This window comes from Bos indicus x Bos taurus, chromosome 6, assembly GCF_003369695.1.
Source record: "Bos indicus x Bos taurus breed Angus x Brahman F1 hybrid chromosome 6, Bos_hybrid_MaternalHap_v2.0, whole genome shotgun sequence".
Taxonomy (NCBI): domain Eukaryota; kingdom Metazoa; phylum Chordata; class Mammalia; order Artiodactyla; family Bovidae; genus Bos; species Bos indicus x Bos taurus.
The window spans coordinates 65,807,962-65,833,887 of record NC_040081.1 but is presented as its reverse complement, the minus strand read 5'-3'; the positions used below and the strand labels follow the sequence as shown (position 1 = coordinate 65,833,887).

Below are 25,926 nucleotides of genomic sequence, written 5' to 3'. Positions count from 1 at the left end.
ATGCTGACAGGGCTTTCCCAGAAGGTTTGCTTTAGGCTGTTTGTGGAGTCCATGAGCCAAACAGTAGTCAGGAGTGGAACTGAAGATACAGACATCATGGAAATGGATGACAAAACCAGAGAAGAGAAAAATGCCTATCTATTTTTCTTTCTGTTTCACAAGAAGATCATGCCTAACAAATTTAGAGTAACTGTCAAAAATTGAATCTCTAAGAAATTTAATGTTTTGAGATATATTGAAGTTAAATGACATGTTTATTTTGCATAATTATTTATTTTTATAAATTTCTACTGTAAGAAATCTACTGCAAAATACCAAACTAATTTCTTTACCTTACATAAAATAACTAAATATTATACACTTTAGGTAATTTATTTGTATATAATCACAACAAACTGTGGAAAATTCTTAAACAGATAGGAATACCAGACCATCTCACCTGCTTCCTGAGAAACTTGTATGCAGGTCAAGAAGCAGCAGTTAAAAACAGACATGGAACAACAGACTGGTCCCAAATTGGGAAAGGAGTACATCAAGGCTGTATGTTGTTACCCTGCTTATTTAACTTAGAGCACATCATACAAAATGCCAGGCTAGATGAAGCACAAGCTGGAATTGAGACTGCCAGAAGAAATATCAATAACCTCAGATATGCAGATGACACCACGCTTATGGCAGAAAGGGAAGAGGAACTAAATAGTCTCTTGATGAAGATGAAAGAGGAGAGTGAAAAAGCTGGCATAAAACTCAACATTCAAAAAACTAAGATCATGGCAACTGGTCCCACCACTTCATGGTAAATAGATGGGGAAACAATGGAAACAGTGGCAGATTTTATTTTCTTGGACTCCAAAATCACTGCAAATGGTGACTGCAGCCATGAAATTAAAAGATGCTTACTCCTTGGAAGAAAAGCTATGACCAACCTAGACAGCTTATTAAAAAGCAGATACATTACTTTGCCAACAGAGGTCCATATAGTCAAAGCTATGGTTTTTGCAGTAGTCATGTATGAATGTGAGAGTTGGACCATAAAGAAGGCTGAGTGCCAAAGAATTGATGCTTTTGAACTTGGTGTTGGAGAAGAATCTTGAGAGTCCCTTGGACATCAAGGAGATCAAAACAGTCAGTCATAAAGGAAATCAATCCTGAATATTCATTGGAAGGATTAATGCTAAAGCTGAAGCTCCAATACTTTGGCCACCTGATTTGAAGAGCCAACTCATTAGAAAAGACCCTGATGCTAGGAAAGATTGAAGGCGGGAGGAGTAGGGGATGACAGAGAACAAGATGGTTGGATGGCATCACTGACTCAATAGACATGAGTTTCAGCAAGCTTCAGGTGATGGTGAAGGACAGGGAAGCCTGGCATGCTGCAGTCCATGGGTTTGCAAAGAGTTGGACGTGACTGAGCGAGTGAACAACAACAAATACATCCTTGGAGATGAAATTTCTACATGCAACATATATTTTCATAGATAAATATCAAAGTACATCTTGCTTAATGGTATTTGTATGTCTTGAGTTATTTTTGTTCTAACTTCATTGATTTACATGCAGCTGTCAGCTGTCCAGCTTTTCTAAAACCACTTGCTGAAGAGACTTTTCTCCATTATATATGTTTGCCTCCTTTGTCAAAGCTTAATTGATCATAGGTATGTGGGTTTATTTCAGGGCTCTCTATTCTATTGATCTGTACGTCATTTTTTGTGCCAGCAGCACACTCTTTTGATTACTATAGCTTTGTAGTATTGTCTGAAGTCTGAGAGGATTGTGCCTTTAGCTTTGTTCTTCTTCAGGATTGCTTTGTTAATTCTGAGTCTTTTGTGGTTCCATATAAATTTTAAGATTATTTGTTCTAGTTCTGTGAAAAATGTCATGGTAAATTGATAAGGATCACATTAAATCTCTAGATTGCTTTGCATTGGTGTGGCCATTTAAACACAACACACACACCATGAATTAAAATAGAATTTTATACTATCTCATATTTATAATCAGTTTTCTAGGCATCTTTTATTACTCAATCTTTTTTCTTTCATTTGTAATGTTATCTTTATTTTATAACAAGTTTCCAAGCATGTGTAGATAAATGTGTTTATATATACAAATATTTTCATTCCTTGGTTTGCCTCTTCTGAGATTAATATCACACTGTCTTAATTCAGAAATCTTATAAAGTTTAAAATCTGGTAGTACATGTTTTCATATGCCTTTACATCTTGCAAGGGTTACTAAAAATTGAATGCTCCTTTTTTATCAAACACTTATCTAGCCATTTCGTCTCCAGTCAGTCCCAGGTTTATTTTTATTAACCCTCTCCCTTTCTTATCTTTCAGTGTATATGACACCTTCCCAAATTGTAACTTGTGGTTGGTAATTATCTGAGGCAGGTGTTTGACTTAGAAATGCATCACCTACCTGGCATATTTCTGTTCAGTGAGTCAGCCTGTTGGCACAAGTTTCTGATCCTTATTTCCGGATGTGCTTGGAAACAGGTAAATGCATATATTTTCATCTATACTTTAGGGTGTGTGATTGTGTGAGTGTATGTGTGTGTGTGTATTTACATGCATTCTGAGGCTACTACTTCAATAATCATAGAACATTTATTCTTAGAAAAGGTTTGGGGGGTATTTCATAAGAGGTCACATGTGCGTAACTATGAGTTATATACACAATTCTGAATATTGCTTTTATTTCAGACAAAGTATTTTTTGTTACATCTGAGAGAACAATATAGCAACTGGAAAATCAATAATATTTTTGACAAGATTTTAATTCATTTTGAAAAACAGCAAAAGTAGTTTTAAAAATACCAAATACTTTCATCACATGAAAGGGAATGAAGTTGCTTACATAACTGCAAGAAGCACAGCATTTTATGACCTTAGGCTGAATCCTTTCCATCAATAAATTGTTCATTGAGTCCCGTGAATGATGAGTTTCTTTAGCTGTAGTCACTGAAGTTAGTAGGCGAACATGAAAGCAAACTAACATTTTAAAGGGCTAAATGTCCTTTAAACTCATTGGCATTTAACTCTATGATTTTTTCACTATGAACTCATCTTCATCCTTTTTCACATAAGCTTAAATACCAAGACTAAATTTAAAACATCTTTTTGGGACTCAGCCCATAATCAGTAATAAAAAAGTTACTTATGGTCTATAATTTATATCTTATATATTTTATTTTAATAAATATTATTTAGCATCACCTGGTTGCCAGGTGTTGTTCTAGTTGCAGTGAATATGTAGGTGAGTAAGTCATAGATCACCTTCATGAATTTCACAAGAAATGGAAACAAATATCTAGACTATGTGGTAGATGACTTTATAATAGTGAACATTCATTGATTATGCTAGAAGCTTTCTGATGTTTCTTAATCTAAAATATTCCAAATTCTATACACATGTTCCCCTTAACATACAACTGATGAATCTGGAACATAAGTAGTCTAAATAATTTTCTCCCAATGCATTTCATAATCAAACTTTATTATATAAAAGGTATTTCATAATATGAGTATTTCATAACCAACTCTAATTATTTAAGAAGAATTATCAGGTGGTTCTGTAACAGGGATGTTTCCTGGAGCCTAACACCGAAAAGCAACCCTTATAGTTACTAATGTTAATGTTATTCAGTGGTAGAACCAGAGATATTGCAAAACTATTGTCATTCCCTGAGCTCAAGATGATCTTAAATAGATTACTGTATGAAAGTCTGAGAGTTGAAATGTGTAGATGATAAAAAGATACTGATATTCAAAAGGATTGCACAGAGGAGAATGTATCTGAACAGAATTTTGATGAATGACGCATCTAGTGAAAAACAGCACCACCACCAGCAATCAGAATATCTCAAGGGCAAAAACGCTTTCTCATGGGAAGACCTGGACACCTGATGAGGCAGGTCAGATGGGTTCTGTAAGTACTTTTGTATGACTGAGGCCCATCTCTAATGTGCATACTTTGATGCACATGGACTTTAAAAGCAACTCAACTATTTTTCTAGAAAACTCAGAGAGCTTGTTTCTCTCATAAGAAAAAAACATAAAAAAATTTTAGTGATCTCCCAAAATAGACAAAAGCAGTAGTTTCTGAGTTTTTAACAGCTTACATTTGATTCTATTTGTCCAGATAAAGGTTCTAGAACATCAGCATCAAAATAGTAAGAAATATAGGACCAATGAGTCATAATATCTAATTAGAAATCCAAGGAAAAATTAGTAAACATGTATCGTTTAGTCTCCAACTTTACCAACCAAACTAATTCACTAGTACATGTTTCAAAATACTTAGTTGTGACAATTCTGCTGACTTTGGAGAACAGATAAGTAGAGAGATTGAATGGAGACAAATCAGTACACTAAACATTATACTACAGTGATATTCTTTGTGTGTCCAAAAACATAATTTGAAAAGTTTTTTATACATCTTTGCTGCCAGGTTGAGCACTGGCACATGTGTGGCAACTAATGGCAACCCACTCCAGTGTTCTTGCCTGGAGAATCCCAGGGAGGGGAGAGCCTGGTGGGCTGCCGTCTCTGGGGTTGTACAGAGTTGGACACGACTGAGGCGACTTAGCAGCAGCAGCAGCAGCAGGGAGCCAATTCAAATAATTGAGATGAATGTCTTGGGCTAGAAATGAACTTTCAAACACTTTCCCAGCAGAACAGAAAAATAGGAAGACAAAACAAACAGTTGTCTTTGTGTAGACCATAAAGACTGCCTTAAGTAACTAGCTGTAGAATATACCAACCCAGCCAATTCATTTTGTTGTAAAATGCTCAAATTAGTTTAAATTATTACAAAACAGAAACAGACTTGCAGACTTAAGAATGAACTTATAGTTACCAGTGGGAAGAATGCAGGGGAAGGGATAGTTAGGGAGTTTGGGATTGACAAGTGTGTACACACTGCTCTATTTATAATGAAAAACTAAGAAGGAACTACTTTATGGCACAGGGAACCCTGCTTAATGTTGTGTGGCTGTCTGGGTGGCAGGGGAGTTTAGGGGAGAATGGATACATATATACCTATGGCTGAGGCTCTTGGCTATCCACCCGAAACTATCACAACATTGTTAATCAGCTATACTCCAATATAAAATAAAAAGGTAAAAAATAAAAATAAAAAACTTGCAAAAATATTTTCATATGCTGATGCTTGCTTTTCCTCAAATTAGCAAGACAAACCACTAGTGTTCAGTTCAGTTCAGTCACTCAGTCGTGTCCAACTCTTTGCGACTCCATGAATCACAGCATGCCAGGCCTCCCTGTCCATCACCAACTCCCAGAGTTTACCCAAACTCATGTCCTTCGAGTCAGAGATGCCATCCAGCCATCTCATCTTCTATCATCCCTTTCTCCTCCTGCCCCCTATCCTTCCCAGCATCAGGATCTTTTCCATTGAGTCAACTCTTCACATGAGGTGGCCAAAGTATTGGAGTTTCAGCTTCAGCATCAGTCCCTCCAATGAACACCCAGGACTGATCTCCCTTAGGATGGACTGATTGGATATCCTTGCAGTCCAAGGGACTCTCAAGAGTCTTCTCCAACACCACAGTTCAAAAGCATCAATTCTTCAGTGCTCAGCTTTCTTCAGAGTCCAACTCTCAAATCCATACATGACTACTGGAAAAACCATAGCCTTGACTAGATGGACCTTTGTTGGCAAAGTAATATCTCTGCTTTATGCTATCTGGGTTGGTCATAACTTTCCTTCCAAGGAGTAGGCATCTTTTAATTTCATGGCTGTAGTCACCATCTGCAGTGATTATGGAGCCCAGAAAAATAAAGTCTGACACTGTTTCCACTGTTTCCCCATCTATTTCCCATGAAGTGATGGGACCAGATGCCATGATCTTAGTTTTCTGAATGTTGAGCTTTAAGCCAACTTTTTCACTCTCCACTTTCACTTTCATCAAGAGGCTTTTTAGTTCCTCTTCACCACCAGTGTTATGAGTGGTTAAATGTAGAAAATGTTTTGAAGTTGTCCTTGGCAAGGTGACACATACCAATTATTATGGTTACTCATAGTAAAAATAAAATCAGGTAAACAAAACAAGAAGCTAGAAAGTACAACACAAATAAAGGCATAGTATCATGTGGCTTGTTTCAGCATTAATGTGAAATTGAATCAAATATATAAGGAAATTAGAAATGATATTCCTGTCCCAAATAATCAGAGAAATTTCCATTTGTTATAATTTTGTTTTATGACATCTTGTTAACACAATAATTTTGCATGATTAAAAATTTTTGATATATCTGAAAGAGCCTTTTCAGTTCACTATTTATACATTATAAAAATTATGCCTTTTTTTCAACATATGAAAAAAGCATTATGTGAAAATAATTTTCAGTTGATTTTTTGAAACAGGGTTGTTTCCTAGAATTTTATGCCAAAAATGAAAATCAGGTGTATTTGTCAAGATTTAAGCAGAGATATAACTTTGCCAACAAAGGTCTGTCTACTCAAGGCTATGGTTTTTCCAGTAGTCATGTATGGATTTGAGTTGGACTGTTAAGAAAGCTGAGTACCGAAGAATTGATGCTTTTGAACTATGGTGTTGGAGAAGACTCTTGAGAGTCCCTTGGACTGTAAGGAGATCCAACCAGTCCATCCTAAGGGAGATCAGTCCTGGGTGTTCATTGGAAGGACTGATGTTGAAGCTGAAATTCTAGTACTTTGGCCACCTCATGCGAAGAGTTGACTCATTGGAAAAGACCCTGATGCTGGGAATGATTGAAGGTGGGAGGAGAAGGGGATGACAGAGGATGAGATGGCTGGATGGCATCACTGACTCGATGGACGTGAGTCTGAGTGAACTCTGGGAGTTGGTGATGGACAGGGAGGCCTGGCATGCTGGGATTCATGGGGTTGCAAAGAGTCGAACATGGCTGAGTGACAGAACTGAACTGAACTGAAAGAAGATGTAGGAGAAGGACATGGCAATCCACTCCAGTGTTCTTGCCTGGAGAATCCTGCAGACAGAGGAGCCTGGTGGGCTGCCGTCTATGGGGTCACACAGAGTCGGACACAAGTTAAGTGACTTAGCAGCAGCAGCAAAGAAGAGGTAAGTTAAACATCTCTTAAAGAAAAGCAGTATTTTTGATGTTTTAATCTATTTTTCCAACTCATTTTTGTCAAGATCTTATTTATATGAAGTCTTACTTTCCTCCTTCTCAAAAAGAGAGAGATTAAAAGTATTTACAGCATCCAACAATGTGAGAAATGAAATAAGTGAAAAAACTCTGGAAATATATAAATCAACGAATTCTCCAAATTTCTAAAAAAATCAAAGGTTAACTGTCACTTAGATTTGTGAAGCCAAGAAGAGGGAATAATCAAAGAGTCAGAGTAAAGAAAATTCACATCCAAGTGTCAGTAGTTGAGAGATGAGATGAAAGATTCCACTGTAGTTGTATAAGCTATTAGTGTAAATGTCTGTTTGCAATTAGAGATTTGTATCTCAAATAAGATAAGATCCATCAAAATGGAAAATATTAATAGTAAGCTGAGAACCATCTTCAGAAAGTAGTCATTGAGATCACTAAAATAGTGGGGATTTCTGTGAATTACATAGCAGAAAAAGAGTGAGAACTGAAGACATAATCTTGGATTTCTTCTTATTTAGAGGGCTTAAGAAAGAAGATGGGAGAAGTCGGTCAAGTAATAGAGAAGCTCTAGGAGAGAGAAAAGGAACATCAGGAGCCAGCAATGTCATCAAACCTGAAGTTAGAGAAAGTTTCCATCAGGGCCAGCTTTATGGGTATGTGATGTGTGCAGGCATGCAGGCCTCACTTAGCACTTAAGAGGTTGCCTTGTTTGGTCTAACACTCTGTTTTCATAGTCTTTTGTCAAGAATTTTTGGACAAGGTTCCCTGCATTTTTCACTTTACACTGGGCCTTTGCAAATTATGTATCTGGTCCAGTTTCAAAAAGCAAAGTTGGAATAACTTCCCAGTCAGGATGGAGAGGAACTGATCAATGTCTCCTAGAATTCTCATGAAAATACCTACAATTACAAGAAAACAGACAAAAAACTGGCAATATTGAGACAAAATCATAAAGAAGAAAAGCCACCTGCCAAAAATCTTGGCAGAAATTCAATTATCTGCCTCCTTGATGAAGATGAATAGAAAAGCACATTGTTGGACAACATACCTAGCATTGCATGCCCAGAATTACGGTCAGGCAGATGGTCACAAAAAATATAGGTAGGGATAGAGATGGACATTTTGATTCATTGACACTTTAGTACTTAACCTTGGTATGAAGAGACTGACAAGACTAGAGAGAAACAGGCCTTCTTGCCCTAAATATTTAGAAACTATCTTTAAAATGAACTAAAGCAAGAGCCTACACTTTCTGAGCCAAATAGTTTTTCCCAAACACTGTGTGTACTCCAGAAGCATTCTGAGAATGACCTGTGTTGGCAGTAGAGGGTGGCAAGAGAGATGTGGACACCTCTTCTGGTACACCCTGGATGGCTTAGCCTAAGGAAACTATTGCCAATGGGGTAAAGATGACGGGAACACTGTTTGCTGCTGGGGAGATGGGGTAGAGTATTTCAGAATGAAAGAATAACTGCAGACTGCATGTGCATCTCTAACTCAGGTAGACAACCCTAACCATTGAAGTAGAAGAGACTGAAGGCCATCAGAACGAACTGCCAAAAAGCTGTGGACCTTACTCTTTGGAAAAGAGAGTAGAGGAGAGTGAATCCTACTGACCACAGGAGGTATAAGGACACTCTATGTATCCTGTTATTGAAAAACAGAACTGTGGGTATCTCTCTCCTCTATGGCTGAATAAATTAAGTAATCAGAAATGATACTTGGGAAATCTGGATTTACTTTTGATTAAGCCAACAAAAAATCCTGATTTGCAGGTTGTACTTTGCTAAATTTACAGGTTTTTTTTTTAAAAAATTACCTGAAATTTGTCACAACTAGAATAATGATGCTAGTTAAAAACCTGGGCATTTGCTGTTGAGAAAAAAATGTTACCCTTTCATGATTATTTTTTCCTCTTGTGTCATTAAAATTTACTAATCTTTTAATTTGGCTTAATTTTCACCTCTTTTTTTTTAAGTTTATTTTGACAAATTCGGTTGAATTATTTCTCCCTTCTTTGAATTTTCATTGGCTTTATGGCCATTTATCACTTAACATATGGTTATGTTTTATCATGTGGATTGATTAGGCTACTATTCATAATTTTATGTTTTCTTTCCTTGCTGTGACATTCACCTTCTTTTAAGATAGGGATTCTCTCTCTCTTCTGTATTCCCTGCTCCCGCATCTCTTCAGCCCCATCTAAACTTAATGTGGAGGTAGACACTGGAAAACGTTTTGTAGTTGGAGAGAAGACAGAAAGGGCTAAATCTAGGAAAGGAGTAAGAGATAAAAGAAAGGTGGATACAGAGATAGGATTTTTTTTAACATATAATTGTATATGTTTATAGATTCAGAGGCAAGTTTGCAATTAACTTTCTTAAGGATGCAGTTACATTTTGCAAGTAAGAAGATAAGTTCCATAAGGGTAGGATTTTTTAAATTTCACTGCTGCCCCCTCAATACCTAGTGTCTGTTAGTCACTCAGTTGTGTCCAACTCTTTGCAACCCCACAGACTGTAGCCCGACAGGCTCCTCTGTCCATGGGATTCTCCAGGCAAGAATACTGGAGTGGTTTGCCATTCCCTTCTCCAGAGGATCTTCCTGACCCAGGGATCGAACCCTGGTCTCCTGCATTGCAGGCAGTTTCTTTACCATTTGAGCTACAGGGAAGTCTTTAAAAATCAATACTTAATACAGTGCCTTTAATCAATGTTCATTGATTAAACTGAATTCCTTGGTTAAATAGATACACAAATAGATGAATCATGGATACTGGATACCCAATACAGAAAAGGAAAAGAATTGACAGACATTGTTATGGACTATGAATTATCTCCTTTTCATCCTCAGGCTTATGAATATCTATTAAACAAATGAGGCTTCAAGAGTTTAAATAACTGGACCAAGATCATAGGAAGGATCTTACAATCCAAACAAGACCTGCCTGACACCCTTCAGGGGTCATATGCTTTCTGCTATGTAGTAATAAAATAGTAGAATACTGTTCACTGAAGAAAGCAAGAGAAAATAGGACATCCAATATTCCAAATAATTTTTCAAATTATTTATAAGTAGAAACCCTCTGGGATTGTTCGATTGCATTAGATTTCTAAGAAGGAAATGATAGGCAATGGAATGCCAGCCTAGGTACCAATTTCAAGTGTACAGTTTTACTGCCAGTTTCTTTACTGAGATTCAGAAAGATTAATTCTAATTTGAAATCAACTTTGATATATATTCTTAAAAACATGAATTTTTATGTATCAGAAATTTACATTTCTATTTTGGCCCTTACAGGTTTGTTTTGTTTTGTTTTTTTTTAGTTAATTTATTTACTTTTGACTGCACTGTCTCTTCATGCTGCTCAGCCTTTTCTCTAGTTTTGAAAGGCAGGGGCTACTCTCTAGTTTTGGTGTGCAGGGTGACTTTGGTATGGTGGCTTCTTCTGTTGTGGAGCATGGCTTCTAGGGCTCACAAGCTTCAGCAGTTTCAGCACTTGGGCTCTAGAGCACAAGGTCAATAGTTGTGACACACAGACTTAATTGCTTCTAAGCATGTGGGATCTTCCCCGAGCCCTTGAACCGGTGTCTCTTGCATTGGAGGCAAATTCTTTGCTGCAGAGCCACAGGGAAGCCCACAACTTACTTTTTAAATGAGCACATCTCACTTTGCACTGTTTTGCCCCAGAAACTTTTAATAAAGCCAAATCATTTGTGAGAAGTTGTGAAAAGTGTTCTTTATCTGTCAGTTATACCACCATCCCCTGGAGTAGGAAATGTCTACGCGCTCCATTATTCCTGCCTGGAGAATCCCCATGGACAGAGGACCCTGGCAGGCAACAGTCCATGGGGTCACAAGAGTCGGACATGACTGAGCTTCTAACACTAAACTACCACACTTTAAGTCATAGAGCTATAAGATCACATACTAAAGGAAAAACTAATTTTTACCTAGAAATTCTTCTAGTTTAGTATTCAGACATACAATCTTTTGAGGAACAACTGGAAATAAACATATTATTTTTTTCAAATCATAGTGAGAAATATCTGTAACTAGATCTAATCTATTTTTGTTCTTGTTACAATAAAAGATTTTTGCTTCATGTTATAGTGTCTTTTATTGTAAACCTTATTTGTATTTATAGTCAGAATTCATTTGCCTCATAATTGAAACTCACCCAGCTTCCATAGAGAAATATAGGTTAAAAAGTCCCTGACATATGGTGAAAGCTCAGCAAATATTTGTTGACTAAATTGAAACTCATGTACTTTCATATTTTGGCAATTGTTTCTCTAAATAAGGAATTAATGTTGTTTCATCTTTTAGATTCCACTGATAAAACTGATTATATTTATTAAACCACCACTCTACCAGTATCAAAGCAGATATGATTTCCCAAACTTGTCTTTCATTAATACTTTAGAATATTTTTTATTGAATGAACATTAAATCTTATTTACAATGAACAAAAATATTTCTCACTTATAAAACAGATTCCCTTTAATGCCTTTTGGAACAAAATATGTCACTATGGTTTATTACAATTGACTATAATAAACTTGTTTAATTAACACAATATTTAAAAAAATTTTTGATTAAGCAAATATTTGACAAAGATGTATCAAAAATAATATTATTTGAAATATGTACACTTAGGCCTTGTACATCTTTCCTGTTGTATTATAATTCAGTTAACAAAAGAAAAGAGCATAGTCTGTGTTTAGGAAAATGAATTTACCGCTACTTTTGGGAAAAGGCTTTGAGATAACAGTAGGTAAGGTTAGCAGTGTCTCTTGAAATTTGTACATAATTCACAATCTATTTAAGGGATACGCTGAAGAGGAACATAGGGAAGATGGAAGATTGGCTGAATATCTGGGTAAATATTTTATACTATTAGATTTGGCCCACTATCTTTAAAAGGTGATTCCTAGCAACCTGCTGTGTTCCCAGAAGTAGTCCAGAATCATTAACCTCAACTTACAGACCCCTTGGGTTCCCATCTATTTCTGAACTAATTAATTTCATTTTTAACTAGCAGCTTTTTTCTTGATACTTCGAATCTCTCTGTTGGTCCTTAACCTCTGATTTCCTGCTTCCTTCTTCCACTACAGCACTAACTCATTGTTGCTTCTGGCTGCTGTAATTCAGCTCACAGGGCCTTGCACATCAACACGAGCCCTGGAAACTAGTATGCCACTAATAATAAGGACCTAGAAATGCACAACCAAAGCCGTGGTTTTATTCTTGGTTTTGAAAGAAATAAAATTCTCATAAGATCAGACATGAAATACTCCAGGAGATTTCAAATCCCAACTTTCATCTTCTGTAAGCAGACAACTCTAAAAGTTAGAGTTCACTCTAAATCTACCACCCTCATAAGCTTCAAGGCCCCAAGCAAGATGCCTGATAGATATTTCCCCTTTTATATCCTTTTAGCCTCTAATATTAAAAAAAATCTGAAATATTATTTATCACATTTTCCTTATATTCCACCCCAAACGCTCTCTTGTCAGTCTCTATTTTTAATTCTTATTTTTTATTGAAGTATAGTTGACACAATATTATGTAAGTTACAGGTATACAATATAGTTGATTCAAAATTTTTAAAGGTTATACTTGATTATAGTTATTGTAAAATATTGGCTATATTCTCAGTATTTATAATATGTTCTTATAGCTTATTCTGTGTCTAATCGTTTGTGCCTTTTATTCCCTTAACACTATATTGTCCTTCCTCTCTTCCCTCTCTCAACTGGTAACCACTTTATTTTCAATATCTGTGAGTCTGTTTCTTATTTTTTTACATTCACTAGTTTGTTGTATTTTTTTAGAGTTCACATATAAGTAATAGCATACAGGATGCGTCTTTCTGACTTACTTCACCTACATAATACCCTGCAAGTCCATCCATGTTGCCACAAAATTTCATTTTTTTGTATCTGAGTAGTATTTTCTTCGGAGAAGGCAATGGCACCCACTCCAGTACTCTTGCCTGGAAAATCCCATGGACGGAGGAGCCTGGTAGGCTGCAGTCCATGGGGTCGTGAAGAGTCAGACATGACTGAGCGACTCCACTTTCACTTTCCACTTTCATGCACTGGAGAAGGAAATGGCAACCCACTCCAGTGTTCTTGCCTGGAGAATCCCAGGGATGGCGGAGCCTGGTGGGCTGCCGTCTATGGGGTCGCAGAGAGTCGGACATGACTGAAAAGACTTCACAGCAGCAGCAGCATATGGATGGCAAGGCATCCATCTTTTTATCTTTTTTTTTATCAAATTCTAATTGAATGTTAATGTTAAAAGGAACTTTAATATCCACCTAAGTTCCCTACCTCCATATTATTTGTCCTGGCCTTTCTGTTGCCATTGATTTGCTCACAAGCCAGTAATTTTTATTACAAATAATTTTCTATCTCATCACCCAGACTGTAGTCTTCCCTCACTATAGGACATCCTTTAACCTACATTCATATAAATCCAAAAATAAATCTGATTTTATCACCACTTTGCTAAAAATATTAATGATATACCATAAGCCAACAAAAACTGCATTTTCGAGTGCATTAATGTTTACAAAGAGCTTTCACATATTATTTCATTGGAATCTTCACTCAGCAATCTTAATACTCAAAGTAGCTCAAAGATACATATAAAAAAAAAAGTAGCTCAAAGATATAAACAGTTTCTTCTCACCTGACACATCAGAAAGCAAATGCTTTTAAAAAAGCCAATCAGACTTGACTCCACAGCTAAAAGAATCTCTGCAGATAATAGAGAAGGTATATCATTTGAACTCTGTGGGAAATGATGTTTATTTTTCACACAATCTACTTTAGTGTCCTGACTATAGGAATGTATCCATTTTGTCAGATGTTAACTTGTCAAAAAATAAGACTGTTAAGGTAATACCTAAAAGGAAATCATGCCATTGTTTCACTACTTTCTGTAGGAAAAAAAACTAATTATTACTCAAAAGGTCCCTCATTCAAGCCAAAAGCAATAATCACAATGATTTTAACATGTAATTCTAAACTAATTAATATGACAGTATGGCTGAAGAGTAACAGATTATTTGTTAAAATTTTATTAGATGGAAAATTCTCTTAGCTTTTTCTTTGTAATTAATAATTATAACTGTGGATGAATCTCTGAAAATCATAGCCAGAAACATAAATGCTTTTTTTATTAAAGAAGCAATGAAATGTCAAAAATCTATAGCCTACTATTTATATCAATGTGATTCTTATAAGATTTGTATTTATCTGATGGCTTTAGAATTATTTCAACGTAAAACCATGAGGCATCTACTCCAGAAGGTTTTTCAAAGTTTCTTCTCTATTGATCTTTTCCCATCTCTTTCATGGATACACTTATTATTCAAAAAGTGGGAAAGAAGCCTGGATATTATTCAGATGACTATTGAGATCTAAGTTAAAAGTATTATTTAAAAAATTCAATGGCCTCCTTAACCTTTTTGCAGAATTAATTTTCAAGTGTCTGTGAAATTCATCTGAGGGGACTCTGATTGTCAGAGGTAGTGAGGCAAGTTCAGAGAAGATGAATAGCATATCATGAATATAAAATTATAAAACCATGCATCTGAAGTGGATTCAAAGTGGATTCATTTAAATTGGAAAGGAGAGGAGATTTGGGTTATTGTAAACATAATTTCTGGTTTCCAGATAGTGGAAAATAAGAACAAAAACAAAATATTACTGATCAAAAATATCTCGACCTTTAGCAGCTTTAATTAATTTTCTTCTAGTTTCCTCTGTTATTTTCAAAGATAAGACAATACTACCCAAAAGCTATTCTCTTTTGAAATTTGGTGTCTTTCCAGTTTTTTGAAAATTCTAAGCTTTAAGAAAAAAATCGGTGGATATTTGGAATCACTGACAGAAAGCTACTTATGTCTTTTCTCCATATTGATTTGCATCCTACTCCACAAACATTAGCTGATTCTTCTAAATCACTATGTGCCAAACATTGCTCTAAAGGCTTTATTTATGTTAACTCATTTATTTCCTACAACAAACCTAAAATATTACTATAAGAATTAAACTAAAATCATTGACTCATTTCATAGATGAGTAAACACAGTTAAGTGATTTTCCTAATGTCACACCACTAGAAAGTACTGCAGTCAAGATGTCGTTATAGTTAAGCTGAAAACAATGAACCCATTGAAAATACTATTCCTTATTTTTCCCAATTTAAATGAGTGCAATTGATATTTTGATAATCTCAGTGGAATAAATACACTGGAATTTGTCCAGAGGCAAGTAATCAAGTCAAGGAGTAGTTGAGAGAGGCATCAGGTAGACACTAGACATCAACTCACAGAGAAGGCAATGGCACCCCACTCCATACTCTTCCCTGGAAAATCCCATGGACGGAGGAGCCTGGTGGGCAGCAGTCCATGGGGTTGCTAAGAGTGGGACACAACTGAGCGACTTCACTTTCACTTTTCACTTTCATGAATTGGAGAAAGAAATGGCAACCCACTCCAGTGTTCCTGCGAGGGACAGGGGAACCTGGTGGGCTGCCGTCTATGGGGTCACACAGAAGTGGACATGACTGAAGCGACTTAGCAGCAGCAACAGACATCAACTCATGAGAACTGGTGTAGTAAGGATCCTGGGGGCTCTATCCAACTCTGAGAAACTAAGATTCTAAGTACCTCACTAAATTTTGATGATGGTCAGTTGCATATAGAATTCATCATAAGTAAAAGCAATAGGGAATATTCTGTCTCTCTGCTGAGCTGATGTTCTCAGGCCAGATTTTGTGGTATACATACAATGGGCTGCCTTGAAAAGCTTACAGTTCCGCACATGCTCTTTAGCTGGTAAATGACAGTTTATTTTCCTTCCCCAGGGAAGATTTTTCCCAGTAATATCCCAGCAGGAAGGTCTTTTGACTACTAAAAAGCAACCAGTCACCACTGTGTGAAAGAGAATAGAAGACATAACAAGGAGTAGGATGACCACTAGTCAGAAGTTTGGCTTATTTCTCTGCACATGTGCTACGTGTTATAGTTGCAAAGGTGTGTGTTAGTCACTCAGTCGTGTCCAACTGTGCAGCCCCATGGACGATAGCCCACCAGGCTCCTCTGTCCATGGGGATTCTCCAGGTAAGAATACTGGAGTGGGCTGCCATGCCTTCCTCCAGGGGGTCTTCCCAACCCAGGGATCAAACTCATGTCTCCCGCATTGCAGGAGAATTCTTTACCTTCTGAGCCACCAGGGAAGTTGCAAAGGTAATTATGTACAATTCCTTCAAGCATTCTTTTATACCCCAAAGAAATTATATTTTTAAACACTTCTATTACTACTCTAATTTAATTCATACGATTTTTGGTCTTAGCCATTGACTAGCTTCTATATCAGAGAAGGCAATGGCACCCCATTCCAGTATTCTTGCCTGGAAAATCCCATTGATGGAGGACCCTGGTAGACTGCAGTCCATGGGGTCACTAAGAGTCGGACATGACTGAGCGATTTCACTTTAATTTTTCACTTTCATGCATTGGAGAAGGAAATGGCAACCCACTCCAGTGTTCTTGCCTCGAGAATCCCAGGGATGGGGGAGCCTGGTGGGCTGCTGTCTATGGGGTCGCACAGAGTCAGACACGACTGAGCGACTTAGCAGCAGCAGCAGCTTCTATATAGAAATATAAAATATGATTTGAATTTTACAGTAAACAGCTTGAACTAGTAAACTGTCTTGTGTTGAATAAAAACAGTATCGTGCAAAGATAATTGCTTTAACCATACATACATTGATACAGCTAAATAGAGTAACAAAATAATCTAATAAAATTATTTTTGAGTGTAAGTATTAAACTCACTGCACAACAGTTTTAACACAAAAAATGAGTTCAATAAAATAATCTGGGCTGAAATAAATTTTCCTCATAGTTTTTCAAGATACCTATAGAAAGCTACCACTTTGGAAAATATTTGCACCAAAAGACTATAAAATACCTCTGTAATATTCCTGGAAGCCATAGGTTTGTTTTTCACATTTGATACTGACAGATAAGTAATAAAAATGACTCTAGAATATCAAGAACAGGGGACCCTGGAGTTCCCTGGTGGTCCAGTGGTTAAGAATCCACCTGCCAATGCAGGGGACACAGATTTGATCCCTGGTGTGGGAAGATTCCATATGCCATGGGGCAACTAAGCTCACATATCATAATTACTGAAGCCCATGCTCCCAGGAGCCCATGTACTGTAAGAGAAGTCACTGCAAAGAGAAGCCCACACATACCGAAAGAGTAGCCCCTGCTCACCATAACTAGAGAAAGCCCACTCATACCAACAAAGACCCAATGCAACCAAAAATTAGTTAACTTTAGAAAAAGAATATGCTTTCCCTCATTTGTTTCTACATATTTAGTCATATGTCTGTATAAACTATTTACATTAAACTCATTGTCTGAATTTCTTCATCAGATATCTCACAGATTTCACAAATTCAGCTAAGCCCCTCCCTCCTTATCTCCATTCACCTCCACACACTAGCCTCCACGCTCATCTGCCTTGTTCCAGACCTCTAAGAACATACAACCACTCACCCAGTTGTCAACAAGGAAAACTAGAAGTCATCCTGAACTTCTACTCCCCCTTGCCTCAAGGTACCTCCCTTATATTTTTGAAGATCTCCCCACCATGGATGTGACTGAGAGTCATCATTCTTCCTTTAAGCTACTGCAATAATCTCTTGACCCTCCTTGACCCTAGCCTTGGCCTTTTTCAATCCAGTTTTAGGAGTATGCTGCTGCTGCTGATAAGTCACTTCAGTCATGTCCGACTCTTTGTGGCCCCATGGACTGCAGCCCACCAAGCTCCTCCGTCCATGGGACTCTCCAGGCAAGAGTACTGGAGTGGGGTGCCATTGCCTACAAATCTGATTATCCTACTCTGATGTTTTAAGCTGCTTGTCCTCCATGTACTGCCTTTTCCTTGACTCTCATCTCTTGGCATTTTCTGACCCTTTATGTTTCTGCCGCATTTCTACAGTTTGAAGTTCTCAGAGCTTGCCATTTTCTCACTCCTCTCCGCTTTGCCATTACTCCCTTCCCTCAAATGGATAATCCCAACCCATCTTTAGGACTCAGCTTAGACTTCACTTGTCTGGCATCTTCCCCTGATTCTTTAACCTGAGATTGGCTGAGATATCTTGACCCTTTATAGCGACTCTTATGGTTCTCTATAATCTTGACTTTTATTGTAATTCATTCTGCAATCTAATTTACCTATTAACTTGTTCATCTCCACAAGAATCTCTTAAACTTCCTAAGGGCAGGGGTGAGATCTTGTTCGTTCTTAGATTTATATCTCTTGGAAGAGTATCCTTGAGGGTAAATACCACGTGGTTAATTGTTACTAATGGTTTGTGGTTGAATAACACACAAAATAAGCAAAATTTTATACTTTGACTTAAATTCCCAAATTCTCCCTCCCTATTTGCTTCCCTTAACTGCCAACCCTATTTGTAAATGCAGATTAGCAAGGTTTATGAAACTGTGGAGTTCTTTTATCATGTACCTTCATAGCCAAGTCCTTATGACAACTTGCCAAGTGTTGGTTGTCTCTTGAGAATTTTATTTTTTCCATTTCTTCAGTAAAAGCTAGGTTCTCTGTTAATTAAGATGGCAGACTGGAGTTTATTTGCAGTTCCTACAAAGAATGGCACTCTCCCTCTTCCTGTCTAGAAATACACTTCAGAGATGAAGGAGGTGCTTTTGTGAAAATGCCTTCCTAACTTCAAAGAAAAAAAAAAGTTTACCCATCTGCTATTTCACTGTCTTTCAGAAATAAGCATTCCACACGTAAGGACCAAATTTTCAAAACCAGAATATAAAACACTCTGTACCTGTACATTTCCCCATCATTTGATTGGTTATTTTGGCTCTTAAAATAGAAATGTGTCTTCATTTTGCTGTGATGCTTGCTGCCATGACATCTGCATGGTTTTTTACATACAGCATTTAGAGAGAACCAAACAATAGCTGCTAAACATCGCGGATAGGGGTCAACAGAGATGATCTCAGTCAGAAGTGATTTTTTTCGTTAGTTCTACTGTTAAATGAAGCTGTTGGTTTCCGTGGCAGTGAGGAATTTAGCCCAAAGAAAGGAGGTTAAAATAAAGGCATTATTCATCTTAATTCAATGCAGCTTACAGAAATTGTATATTGTATGTGTGTGCGTGCATGCTAAGTAGCTTCAGTCATGTCCAACTCTGTGCAAGCCTATGGACTGTAGCCTGCCAGCCTCCTCTGTCCATGGGATTCTCCAGGCAAGAATACTGGAGTGGGTTGCCACGTCCTCCTCCAGGGGATCTTCCCAACCCAGAGATCAAACCCGCATCTCTTACATTTCCTGCATTGGCAAGTGGGTTCTTTACCAGGCCACCTGGGAAGCCCCTGTATATTTTACATATTCCACCAAAATGTAACAAAGTAATGGTAATTTCCATGTAAAGCTCCTTTTCTAATAACCCCCTTTTTCCACATAAAAATCACCTACAAAGCAAAACTTCTTTTAACTCTGCATTTTTATTCCTCCTGTTCTGGGGCTCTTGCAATCTAGCTTTTAACTCTATGGCAATAATCTAGTTTTGTGCACAATTCATGCATTCAAATATTTACAAGGTGTTAATCATGTGCTGTGCATTGTGTTATATGCTGGGACACGGTGTTGATCTCAAAAACATGTGAGTTCAGTCTCTGCTCTAAGGGAGTCTACTCTACTGCAGGTGAATACCATGTAAAACTTTCCTTATATGCAGGATTAAATCTAAACTTCTAAGCATGGGTGTGAAATTGTGAACTTTGGTGCAACCTAACTTTTGAGCCTCACTTAACTCCATCCCTGTATGTATCTATGTTACAGATACAGTGTCCAATGTTTAGATCCCCTCATATGTATATGCTTCTATAACTTTATGCAATCTGACGTGTCTCAGAAATACTTGCAAGTCCCCTGTATTATATTTTAAGACCTATTTCTTTATTGGTAGTATTATTATTTAATTTGGAGGATAATTGCTTTACAATGTTGTATTAGTTTCTGCTGTACAACAGTGTGAGTCAGCTATAAGTATAAATGTATCCCCTCCCTCTTGAGCCTTGCCCCCACCCCCACCCCATTCTGCCCCTCTAGGTCATCACAGAGCACTGAGCTGAGCTCACTGAGCTATACAGCAGCTTCCTACTAGCTAGCTATTTTACACATGGTGGGCTGCCGTCTATGGGTTCTCACAAAGTTGGACATGACTGAAGCGATTTAGCAGCAGCAGTAGCAGTATATATATATATAGATCTCAGTGCTACTCTCTCAGTTCATCCCATCATCTCCTTTCCCTGCTGTGTCCACAATAATACCTACATAGCTGGATTTAGAAAAGGCAGAGGAACCAGAGATCAAATTGCCAACATCTACTGGATCATGGAAAAAGCAAGAGAGTTCCAGAAAAACATCTATTTCTGCTTTATTGACTATGCCAAAGCCTTTGACTGTGTGGATCACAATAAACTGTGGAAAATTCTTCAAGAGATGGGAATACCAGACCACCTGATCTGCCTCTTGAGAAAACTGTATGCAGGTCAGGAAGCAACAGTTAGAACTGGACATGGAGCAACAGATTGGTTCCAAATAGGAAAAGGAGTACGTCAAGGCTGTGTATTGTCACCCTGCTTGCTTAACTTAAATGCAGAGTACATCATGAGAAATGCTGGGCTGGATGAAGCACAAGCTGGAGTCAAGATTTATGGGAGAAATATCAATAACCTCAGATACGCAGATGACACCACCCTTATGGCATAAAGCGAAGAAGAACTAAAAAGCCTTTTGATGAAAGTGAAAGAGGAGAGTGAAAAAGTTGGCTCAAAGCTCAACTTTCAGAAAACTAAGATCTGAAACATGACACTAAACTGAACTTAATGTCACCTCTTTTAAGGTTTCTTTTTTGACTTTGATCTTTAGGTAGATTTGGCCTCGAGAGGCCATGAGTGGTTGAGCATTCCCATAGCTAAGAGTTGATACTTTTTACTATTCACTTTTACTATCAGTTCAGTTCAGTCGCTCAGTAATGCCTGACTCTTTGCAACCCCATGGACTGCAGCACGCCAGGATTCCTTGTCCATCACCAACTCCCGGAGCCTACTCAAACTCATGTCCATTGAGTCTGTGATGCCATCCAACCATCTCATCCTCTGTCATCCCCTTCTCTTCCTGCCTTCAATCTTTCCCAGCATCAGGGTCTTTTCCAATGAGTCAGTTCTTCACATCAGGTGGCCAAAGTATTGGAGTTTCAGCTTCAGCATCAGTCCTTCCAATGAATCTTCAGACTGATTTCCTTTAGGATGGACTGATTGGATCTCCTTGTAGTCCAAGGGATTCTCGAGTCTTCCAACACAGCAGTTCAAAAGCAGCAATTCCCGGCACTCAGCTTTCTTTATAGTCCAACTCTCACATCTATACATGACTACTGGAAAAACCATAGCTTTGACTAGATGGACCTTTGTTGGCAAAGTAATGTCTCTGCTTTTTAATATGCTGTCTAGGTTGGTCATAACTTTCCTTCCAAGGAGCAAGCGTTTTTTAATTTCATGGCTGCAGTCCCCATCTGCAGTGATTTTGGAGCCCCCCAAAATAAATTCTGTCACTGTTTCTACTGTTTCCCCATCTGTTTGTCATAAAGTGATGGAACAAGATGCTATGATCTTAGTTTTCTGAATGTTGAGTTTCAAGCCACCTTTTTCACTATCCTTTTTCACTTTCATCTTTCTACTATTTAATTTTACTATAAATACTGTAAAATGCATATATATGTACTATAATAAATATATATTTGATTCTCTCTCTTATACTTTACTATAGGTAATTATATATACATATATACAAGTAATTATTTATATAGATATATAAGTAATTATTTATATAAATATACAAGTAATTATTTACATATATACAAGTAGTTATATATATACAAGTAATTATTTATCTGTATATTCTTTAATATCTATTTTTAATTGGTCCTTTCCCTTACTCTTCCCATCCCTGCTTTCTATGACATATGATTCAAAAACAAAGTACAGAGCTAACTAAAATTTTATTTAAATCAATGAAATGCTACAGGGGCATAGAAATGAATAATTGATTCTAGAAGAAAAATTAACAAATACTTCAAAGAGAAAGGGACCTATTTCACATAAAATTGCATTGAAATTTTAAAATAAATCCAAAATTATTTGTACACAAAGGTAATCAAAATATTTCAGACTCCTTTATGATATTAATTAAAAGACCTGGGAAATGACGCTATATTGCCCCTTTTCCTCATGAACCACCATTTCTTGACATTTTTCTGCTCAGACCCTGTATCTTAAAGAGCCAAACAGCCTCCTGAAATAAAAACATATTTGAAACCTATACCACTGTGTTTAGGCTCTTAGATATGTTTTATAAATTAATAATAGACACTAGACATGATTCTGCATGAGTTATCTTTAAAATGTTATTAAATGTTTTCTTTAATAAAAATTATCTAGAAATAATTTTATCGTTATATGATTTTATTGCACTTTAATTAGAAATAAGTCCCCATTCTCTGAAAATAGAAAACAAAATATAAATAGCAGTCTCTTGAATGGCCTCTTAAGTCTTTGAAACTGAGCATATAATCTTAATACAAAATATTATGGAAATGTATCTCTACAATCCACTTGCTTTAACAGATTCATCTTTTTATAATCTCCAAATGTGGTTTCCAGAGTAAAATAGAATATTGTTTCTTGTTGTTGCTGTTTAGCCAAATAGAATGCAAATATTATTAAATCAAACCATATAGGTGAATTTACAACTAAATGTTTTTTTTATAATCACTAAATAAGGCATATAACTTAGAATTTTATTTATATAAAAGTGTTTGGTTGACTTTTTAAAAACAAATCAAAGTATTGACACACTAGACATCTCAGTCTTGGACACACTTGCAGAGGTGTGCACAATTCTTTCTTCATCCTGTAATGATTTCCTCAAGTTTCTTACTCAAAAACTACCCAGAAACCCTAAGAAATAATTTTATCAGGTTTGGTGAGTGAAAAAAATTTTTTTTTAAATCTAGGTCTGAAATATTTTTTACTTCTGTAGCATGTAAAGGATAAAGGTTTCTGAGAGCCTCAGATAAGGAGCAATCCATTCACTCAAAAAATGTTTTTTAGTCTATTTTTATCATGAACTTTATTTTTATTTAAGAAGAGAAGTGTGGGTACTTCCCTGGTGGTCCAGTGGTAAAGAATCTGCATTACAAGGAAGGGAACTCGGGTTTGATTTCTGGTTGGGGAACTAAGATCCCACATGCCCTGTGGCAACTAAGCCCGTGCACCACAAGCGGAGAATGCTACTACTACTTTGCAACTAGAGAAGCCTGCATGCTGCAGTGAAGGCCCAGCACAGCCAAATTAATAAGTAATAGCCAAAGCGATCTTGAGAAAGAAGAATGGAACTGGAGGAATCAACCTACCTGACTTCAGGCTCTACTACAAAGCCACAGTTATCAAGACAGTATGGTACTGGCACAAAGACAGAAATATAGATCAATGGAACAAAATAGAAAGCCCAGAGATAAATCCACACACATATGGACACCTTATCTTTGACAAAGGAGGCAAGAATATATGATGGATTAAAGACAATCTCTTTAACAAGTGGTGCTGGGAAATCTGGTCAACCACTTGTAAAAGAATGAAACTAGAACACTTTCTAACACCATACACAAAAATAAACTCAAAATGGATTAAAGATCTAAACATAAGACCAGAAACTATAAAACTCCTAGAGGAGAACATAGGCAAAACACTCTCTGACATACATCACAGCAGGATCCTCTATGACCCACCTCCCAGAATATTGGAAATAAAAGCAAAAATAAACAAATGGGACCTAATTAACCTTAAAAGCTTCTGCACATCAAAGGAAACTATTAGCAAGGTGAAAAGACAGCCTTGAGAATGGGAGACAATAATAGCAAATGAAGCAACTGACAAACAACTAATCTCAAAAATATACAAGCAAGTCCTACAGCTCAACTCCAGAAAAATAAATGACCCAATCAAAAAATGGGCCAAAGAACTAAATAGACATTTCTCCAAAGAAGACATACAGATGGCTAACAAACACAGGAAAAGATGCTCAACATCACTCATTATCAGAGAAATGCAAATCAAAACCACTATGAGGTACCATTTCACACCAGTCAGAAGGGCTGCGATCCAAAAGTCTACAAATAATAAATGCTGGAGAGGGTGTGGAGAAAAGGGAACCCTCTTACACTGTTGGTGGGAATGCAAACTAGTACAGCCACTATGGAGAACAGTGTGGAGATTCCTTAAAAAACTGGAAATAGAACTGCCTTATGATCCAGCAATCCCACTGCTGGGCATACACACTGAGGAAAGCAGAAGGGAAAGAGACACGTGTACCCCAATGTTCATCGCAGCACTGTTTATAATAGCCAGGACATGGAAGCAACCTAGATGTCCATCAGCAGATGAATGGATAAGAAAGCAGTGGTACATATACACAATGGAGTATTACTCAGCCATTAAAAAGAATTCATTTGAATCAGTTCTAATGAGGTGGATGAAACTGGAGCCTATTGTACAGAGTGATGTAAGCCAGAAAGAAAAACACCAATACAGTATACTAAGGCATATATATGGAATTTAGAAAGATGGTAACAATAACCCTGTGTACGAGACAGCAAAAGAGACACTGATGTATGGAACAGTCTTATGGACTCTATGGGAGAGGGAGAGGGTGGGAAGATTTGGGAGAACGGCATTGAAACATGTAAAATATCATGTATGAAACGAGATGCCAGTCCAGGTTCGATGCATGATACTGGATGCTTGGGGCTAGAGCACTGGGACGACCCAGAGGGATGGTATGGGGAGGGAGGAGGGAGGAGGGTTCAGGATGGTGAACACATGTATACTGGTGGCGGATTCATTTTGATATTTGGCAAAACTAATACAATTATGTAAAGTTTAAAAATAAAATAAAATTTAAAATAAATAAATAAATAAATAAAAATAGTATCAAAAAAAGAAAAAAAACAAAAGAGGAGATGTACAGTTTTAATGATTCTTATGAACTTCCATCAGCAGGTAAATATCTTTGTCTAATTCAAGGGAAGAGCAAGGAACTGGGTAGCAATACCTTGCCATCAGGAGCATTTCAAAAATATGTCTGACAGCCCTCAAAAGCAGAGTAATTAAAATTCCAATATAGTTCATCTTCTGTCCTTGGAGAGATAGAAATCATTCACTATAGCAGTGACCTCACTCTTTCTTCTATTTAATACACCTGAGGAATATGACCAAACTATTTCCCACCAGGTATAGGAAATGGCAACCCACTCCAGTATTCTTGCCAGGAAAATTCCATGGACAGAAGAACCTGGTGGGCTACAGTCCATGGGGTTGCAAAGAGTCAGCCACGACTGAGCACATTAGCAGAGTGGCTTGAGATCATGATGTTGGCATGTTCTTACTACTTGAGAAACACCGTTCTATAATTTATTTAAATGTTTTCTTCTTTGATGGACCTGTCACACCATGATGGAGATTATTTAACATAGCTGTACCTATATGGTCTTTTTACTGATATTGTCAAATGTGAAGAAGAGTAGGAAGTATTAATTCTTTGGGTTGCCCCAGAAGCCAGAACTAGAACCAGTCAATGAAAAGCACTGGAACTTAGCATTTTCCCCCATGATT

At 37.1% G+C, this 25,926-nt stretch overlaps 1 protein-coding gene across 1 annotated transcript in view; it reads right to left on the bottom strand.

Annotated features, from left to right (window-relative positions):
• GABRB1 (gamma-aminobutyric acid type A receptor beta1 subunit) overlaps window positions 1-25,926 on the bottom strand; it is a 457,044-nt gene that overhangs the window by 347,902 nt on the left and 83,216 nt on the right. The window lies entirely within an intron of this gene.